This window comes from Mugil cephalus, chromosome 1 (assembly GCF_022458985.1).
Source record: "Mugil cephalus isolate CIBA_MC_2020 chromosome 1, CIBA_Mcephalus_1.1, whole genome shotgun sequence".
NCBI classification, from domain to species: domain Eukaryota; kingdom Metazoa; phylum Chordata; class Actinopteri; order Mugiliformes; family Mugilidae; genus Mugil; species Mugil cephalus.
Genome location: NC_061770.1, coordinates 30,236,265 through 30,243,981, shown reverse-complemented (window position 1 = coordinate 30,243,981; position 7,717 = coordinate 30,236,265). Strand labels below are relative to the sequence as shown.

General features: G+C 41.2%; 1 long non-coding RNA gene across 1 annotated transcript; it reads right to left on the bottom strand.

Annotated features, from left to right (window-relative positions):
• Positions 1–5,012: 5,012 nt before the first annotated feature.
• On the bottom strand, positions 5,013–5,909 carry LOC125010493. Its single transcript, XR_007113085.1, has 3 exons — positions 5,769–5,909; positions 5,510–5,680; positions 5,013–5,149 (listed from the first exon to the last, which is right to left on the bottom strand). It is a non-coding gene; the product is annotated as an uncharacterized LOC125010493 (long non-coding RNA).
• Positions 5,910–7,717: the final 1,808 nt, after the last annotated feature.

Sequence of the window (7,717 nt, the reverse complement as noted above, 5' to 3'; positions counted from 1 at the left end):
TCAGTTTCCTTCAGCTCAGAACCATCTCTAAATTCAGGCAATTCCTATCACCCTCTGATGGAGAAACAATAATTCATGCATTCATATCATCCAGACTGGACTACTGCAACTCCCTCCACTCAGGTATCAACCAGACCACCATCTCCTGTCTCCAACTAGTCCAAAATGCTGCCGCTGGGTTATTAACAAGGTCAAAGAAGCATGTCACTCCCATTCTTGCATCATTATACTGGCTCCCCGTTCATTTTAGGATACACTTCAAAATTCTTCTGCTTGTTTATAAATCCCTCCATGTAAATCCCTCCATATCTCACCCCTTCATATATCTTTGAGCTTCACACCCCTTACACCATCACCAGAACCCTCAGATCCTCAGATCGTGGTATGTTGGCTGCGCCACGTTTGGGGAAGAAAAAGGCAGGGGAGCGGGCCTTTTCTGTTGCAGCCTCTCAGCTCTTTTAAGAAGCACCTTAAGACTCATCTGTATTCCCTGGATTTCAGTGGCATTTTATTTGTTTTTATTTACTCATCTGGTCACCCTGGATGTTAATAGCTTTTCATTTGTTGAGACAGTGGTGTTGATCTGTAATTTAAACGTTTATATGACATGTTGCATGTGAAGCACTTTGATGCAAATGCTGTTTGCTTTTAAGGTGCCATATGAATGAAAATTAAACTTATTGTGATGGATTAATTCTGAGGTTAAAGCTCAAACAGTCTGAACAGAATTACTCCCATGCAGGATGACCCAGTGACAAAATATCAATCAAATACTACTCACAAAAGTAATCAAGTGTACAACCCAAATGCAGCATTGGACAGTCGATTAATGACACAACATTTAAGTCTTCATTCTTTAACACCGAGTGTGTCATATGTGATTCAGGGGTTTCTGAGACATCTCTCCACCCACACAATCAACACTGTAAAGAATTTAAGATGTGCCATCTGCCCCCTAGTGGATTTATCAAAGCATTGTAACCATTCAAGTTGAGTCTTATACAGTAAGACTATATAATTCTTGTTACTGATGTTTGAATATTTACTTTACTGCAAAAACCAATAATTACCGTTTGCTGTATACGTTATGTTACAGTAAAATCATATTGAAAAGTTGTGGATCAAATACACTATATGACCTGTAGTACAATCTAGACCTGTAGCACAGGTCTCAGTCCAGCATATAGTAGCAGGGTGTAAGATGTTAGCTGGGTCAGAACATCAAGGCCAAGGTTCTGTGGGACTTCAGCTTCCAAGCTGAAGACAAACAGGTCCTGGCAAACTACTGGACATAGTGGTGGTGGACAAGGAACAGATGGCGATACTGTCTGACCTCAACATCAGAAAGAAGGAACACTAAAAGGTTGAGTAGTACCAAGGCTTGAAGGAGCAACTGGAACAGATGTGGAAGGTTAAGGTTAGCGTGGTCCCCGTGGTAGGAGGAGCACTCAGGGTAGTGACTCCCAAACTGGGAGAGTGGCTCCAACAGATCCCAGGAACAACACCTGAAACCTCAGTCCAGAAAAGGATGACAATCCTAGGAGCAGCTAAGATACTGAACCAGCAGAACCCTCAAACTCCAGACACATAGTCTATTTTTTTCTAAACAAGGATAGAAGCTCGAGCAAAATAAAACAGTATCATAATAATGTGGGTGGTAACTTGCGGTGAATGCCAAATGTATCAAATATGATACAAAGCAAATTATATGTGGAAGTGGTTAAAACCTATTTAAAATAGTGACCGACCGATTATCGGTAACAGATATATCGGGCCCAATAGGAGGGCTCCTCTTTTAGCGGGGGTTCTATCATATCGGTGAAATGTTGCGCCGATAGAAAAAACAAAGTGTGACAACGACAAAAGAACCCGCTGGTGTACTGATTTATTTTGTCCAGTGGAGCGCGCTGTGCTCACCCAGATCGACTCAGCTCAGGGTCTCTCACTCAGAGACCCTCCTCCACTCCACCCCACGAAACCTCCTGATCATGTCACAAGTCAGTTGATCAACCGATGGACTTTTCCCCCTTTACCACAAGTCACGGTAAGTTAGTTCATGAAATAAGTAACTGTAAACATGAAAACACCTTTGGAGCAACAATTAAAGGCCACATTACATAATCATATCGGTGCAAAATCTATGCACAATCGGCCGGTTTTCATTCGAGCTCAAAACTCACTATATCGGTTGCATATCAGCTATCGGTGATTGCACCTCCTCTAATATCTGCTGTCGTTATCGGGCCAAAAAATCCCAATCAGTCGGACACTAATTTAAAAGTCCCATAAGTACATAATTTAAAAATATTTTTGACTAATATATGATATCTTAGACTACAAGTAAAAGGAAACAGAGGGGAAGTACACTTTCTCACAAATTGTGTTTTCAAGATAAAATTGACTTGGCAAGTGTTACTATTCTCACAGACAGAGCAGTCGGATCTGCAGGACCACAGATGATGAGAAGGTAAGATAGATTTCAACTTTCAAGTAAGATAGATTTCAGTCATCCGAGTCATGGTAATCCAAAAATTCCATTTGCCAGGTTGGTGTTGGTTCATGGTGGCTACATTGGCGGCTGTCAGCGCTGGTGACCTCAGTTGGACAGTGGCCGGGCCGGGTGGTGTCTGGGCGATGGGGGGTCCCTCGTCCCACAGTCTCCACCCTGGTAGATTGTCTCTGACTCTCCACTGTCAGGGGAAAGAGTTCGGCGCATGAAATGTTGGTGGTGGGGGGAACCCATGTGCACTATGGTGTTGGTTTTCTGGGCGTGGGTCTGACCCCCCCTGACCTTACTCTGGCCTCTGATGGTCTCATATTTAGATATTTAGGGAATGCCCACATGAATGTGAGATGTCACCTGCCAGCTTGTGCTGGGTCACATCAATAAGAACTGATGAGTCCAATCTAATAAGGACTGGACTGCTCTTTTACTCTATCACTATTTGCCCTATCTTTGACTTATGGCCTCTATTGGGACACCCTTACCCCCCTGGACTCTCCAGACCATTCCTCCAGAGATCTGCACTGAACCCCCCTTGACCCCCTGAAACCTGAGTGAGGGTGCGAGGTGTAGCACTGTCCTACCTGCCACAAAAGGTCACTCCACTCAATAAATACCAACAAACTAGCTCCCAGGGAGGGCCACCGATGGTCACACACACTGAAACAATATAATATTCAGCTGCAAGAATAGAACTGCATATATCTGATGTTGACATCCTGTTTCAGAACCAAATGCACACAGTGCGTTGGCAGAAAGCCTCATAGAAAAGTTAGAGTGAGTCAGACTGAAGAGGTACAAGTATAAATGTAGGCTACAAATGCATGTACCAGGGTCCAGTACTGTACTACCTTAAATGAGCCTTTAAACACAGCACCTGTGTCTCTTAACAGTTCCATCGCTTTATCTTGAACTGAATCACATGTCAACACTGTTGCAACTCTGATTTTGTTGTTAGATTCAGTGTATTTGTGTAAACAACTATCCCTACGACCAGACCTCACGCCACCAAAGCAGTGGCACATAGTGTGGGTCCCCAGCACAACAGAATGATAAATGTTTGTTATCATACATGGTTTGATTAAACGTAACTCGGCCCAGCCAGTCTGTATTATTATTTCATAAGACCATTGTCAGTGTGAAAGTGACTGTACCACAGGTTATTTCATGAGGACGTTAATTAATTTAAAAGCCGAGGAACCTTCTGCTATAGTTATAATTATCATGACACACGTTAGAAAATATTGACATTTGGTACCACGTAACAAACACACAGAGACGCCTTGATATGTAGCACATGACTTTTATTCTCATCTCTGAAAATCTCACAAGAAACTCACGTCTTGTCACTGACCACAACCTAAAAAAGCAATACAACCCCTTCAGATACATAAACAACCGCAGAACGTTTAGAAGCAGCAGCAGAGTTCCTCTGGTGAGAAACTGAACAGACGAGGCTGATGGAACAAGTTCGTTAAACTGCCTGATGAAAATAAACCGAAACCTTTCTGATGTGTTGGTTTAAACGCACACGCTGTCAGGCTTGATAAAATAGTTTAAATTTATAACACAGAACACGAGTGTGAGGTCAAAAGAATGTTAACTATTCTTTTCCAGTTTGTACGGTAACTACAACAATTCTGGCTCTAATTGTGTCACTTATTGATTTTCATGTAGATCACAGAGCTCCTCCTTTCAGTGAGCGCTTAACAACCTGCAACACAGCATAGAGAAGACAAATATCATGCAAGTTGCAGATTATATAAAGAAATTTACTAAGCAAAGCCCTTCAACCATTTAAATTACACTGTCTTAGAGACATGACAATAGAATCAGTCCTTGGAGACAGAGTTTAAAGTGTTGGAGATTCATACAGGATGTGTGTATGCTACACTGACAAAAGATGAGGAGCTCGGTGGCTCAACGTTTTTAAGTTGCTTTTGAGTTTTCTTTATATAACTGGACAGCAAGAACGTGCTCATAGAAAGAGGAGGAGATAAAAGACTGTATCTGACTTACATACTTAACTGTAGAATAGCAGACATCATAGTCAACAGGGTCTCGTGTCGCTGAACGAACTCTGGACTCTGCTGCTGTGAAGACAAATAAAAAACTACACGTGTGATTTCTTTGTTAGAAAAATACATCATACACAGATATTGGGATTAGCAATGCTATGATTAATTTTAATTCTGACCCAGCTGTGGAGCCAGTTCTTTATCTGACAGAAACAGTCAGTTGAAACATATCAGCTTAGTGTCTCTTTTACACAATTGGTTCTGCAGTTGTTTGAAACCACAACTTCTCACTATTAGCTTGTATTCATTAGTATTTACGCTGCATGAAGTGTTGCGAAGGCTTTTTGGAGCTTTGGCCTGTTCCACATTTTGTAATCTGATCAGTTGTTGAATTTGGTTCAATGACTTGTGCTTGAGATTAAAAAAATACCAGTTTCAAATAGAAAAAATGTGAATTAATACAGACACTTAAATAACTGAGTCTCAAGTTATGTCAACCAATGTAAATGCTGAGTAGCATGTTAACTGTGGTCTATAAGGGTAGAGGAAATACCGGTCTTCTTCCTGGTCGTTGATACAGTAGCATATATTGGTTGGCTTGGTGCAGCTGCATTGGCCTGTACAGAGCCTGGAAAAAAACAAAAAAACAATAAATATGTATATTTAATAACTTTGGAACGTGAAATCTGTCTGATGCTCTGATGAGTCTGGTTGCCTGTGAATGAAATTCTGCAAAAAAAATATGGCATTTTGAACAGGTTCATGGCCCTAAAGTACACTGAGTACCTTATTTTCTATGTAACAAAAGAAACACAAGAGGGAAGTTCATTTCATTTTTACCCAAATTATTACCCAACAGAAGTATTTATAATGTAAAAAGCTTTGGCCCTAGCACAGAACCCTGAGACACTCCACTGACTCTTGAATGTGGAAGTGGATGAAGCAAAGCAATACCAGTGAGCACTAAACATCACGTTATGTTATTCACCTCTTCTACAGGCAAATCTGCCAAAGCAGATTAGTAGTCCCATGACCAACAAGAAAAGTGTCAACAAGACAGCGATGATGATCCATGGTGTACTTATGGTGGATGAGGAATCAGGGTTAGAATCTACGTGATCTTCTGTATCTTCTGTATCGATGGTAGAAAAACCTGAAACTGAAAGAGACGGGAATAGTTTGAGAGTGTAAACATGTACGAGATCAAAAATAAAATAAAATAAAACATTTTAAACAACATGTCTCACCTCCAACAGTCAGCCAGCTCTGAGGTGATTCTCCAACTCCAGAGATGTGACATTTGTAGAATCCTTGATCAAGCATAGAGACTGTTTTGATGATCAGATTTCCTGTGGAGCTTCTCCACTTGTGGGCTCCATCTTTATAGAAATCAGCTTGGACGTTGGAGGAAGATATTTTGGTTCTGCAGCTCAGAGTCAAATCTTCTCCCTCCATCACAGGAAGAGCAGGACTCTCCAGGATCACAGAACCAGCTGGACAACACGATCATATTTAATTTATCTTGAAATCATGTTGAGATAATCACAAAATATCAGTGTCAAACTGTAAACATACAAGGAACATTGATGTTTATGATGTTACTTCTCTCTCCTCCTTCCTCACACCAGTACTTTCCAGAGTCAACTTGAAAAACTCTTTCAATGGTGCAGTTAGGTCCTCTTGATATTGTGTTATTAGTGGTGCAACACGAAGGTGTCTCCCCAATCGACTTATGTTCAACATCACAATAAAAGACTCCATCACAGTACAAAGTGACCGACTCATATACAAAAAACTGCAGTCTGTTTGGAGCAATACGAAGAAAAGCTGCATCTGAGACAAAGAAAAACAGAAAAATTCAGTTCCGACATTTACTCCTGTGAACTGATGGGCAACGTTTACAATATTTGAAAGTATAAAAGTAATAGAGGAACTCCTTTGATGATTAAACACATCAATCTCAAGATATTAAGGCTTCTTTTCTTAAATTAACCAACAAAAAATTTTCTCACCAACTTCCTGATTGTGTGCACACAGCAGGATCATCACAGTCACTGAAGATACAAACAAAGTAGATGAATCAATAAAAGTTTTGTCGTTTCTTATGGCTGCTCATGATGTTCAGCATGTTTTCTATTAAATGTGTAATACATCAGTTAAAAGCATTAAATTTAAGTTAACTCAGTTTTAGTCTGGAACAGAGCCAGTACTCACACAGTGCGATGCGGAAAGCTGTGACCTCCATGTTGTCTTGATGCTGACTGAACTGAAGTATAAAGTGAGAAGTGGTCTCTTCCTGTGTGGCGGGAACCTCCTCTGAGAAGCAGAGGTGGTGGAAATAGCCTCAATATCAGTGGGTGGTGCAAAGAGTGAAGCCAGAGCAAATGCATTCAGTGCAACGCTGATATTTGCTTAATAATGTCCTCCAAGGTCTATACTTTATTACACAAACTTATGAGTCGAGTACAGCTGAGACTCAGAATAAAATTATCTTAAAAACAGTGCAGACATTTAACAACGTGCTGGTGGTGAAACTCGCCTAAAAAGACAAAATTTTAAATGTTTTCTAGATTGTAGAAAACATCCGGTAGCAATGACATGATTCCCACTGCATTTAGCAACCCCTTCACTAGAACTGGGTCCAGAGTTTGTAGCGAAATACCACAAAGCACACATATTCTATGTTTGTATTCAAAGCACTGCTCCCTCCCAGGGAATGGACACTGAGATAGCGGACTCTTACAGGTACCTGGGTGTTCACCTTAACAAGAATCTGGACTGCACTGACAACATTATACAGGAAGGGTCAGAGCAGACCCCATGTGCTGTGGAGGCTGTGGTCCTTAAGAGTGCAGGACGCCCTGCTGAGGTCCTTCTATGACTCTGTGGTTCAGCCATCTTTTATGGTGTGGTCTGCTGGAGAAACAGCATCAGCTGGTGTGCTGGGCTGCACCCTCGATCGACCTCTTGTGAACTCGATTTAATCATCCTAAGTTATATTGATTATAGAGAATGTTGAATGTACGAGTTTCCCATGCGTTGAATCAAAATGATTTAGTTGAGAACTGAATCTGGCCTCCACCGGAACGCCAGGAGGAGGACCTCCATTCAGAGGGGGTGCTTGTGCAAGCAGAAGACAAGCAGAAGATGCTGTGAAACTCAAGATGGAAAAGACTTTTGTACACAGAAGATACGA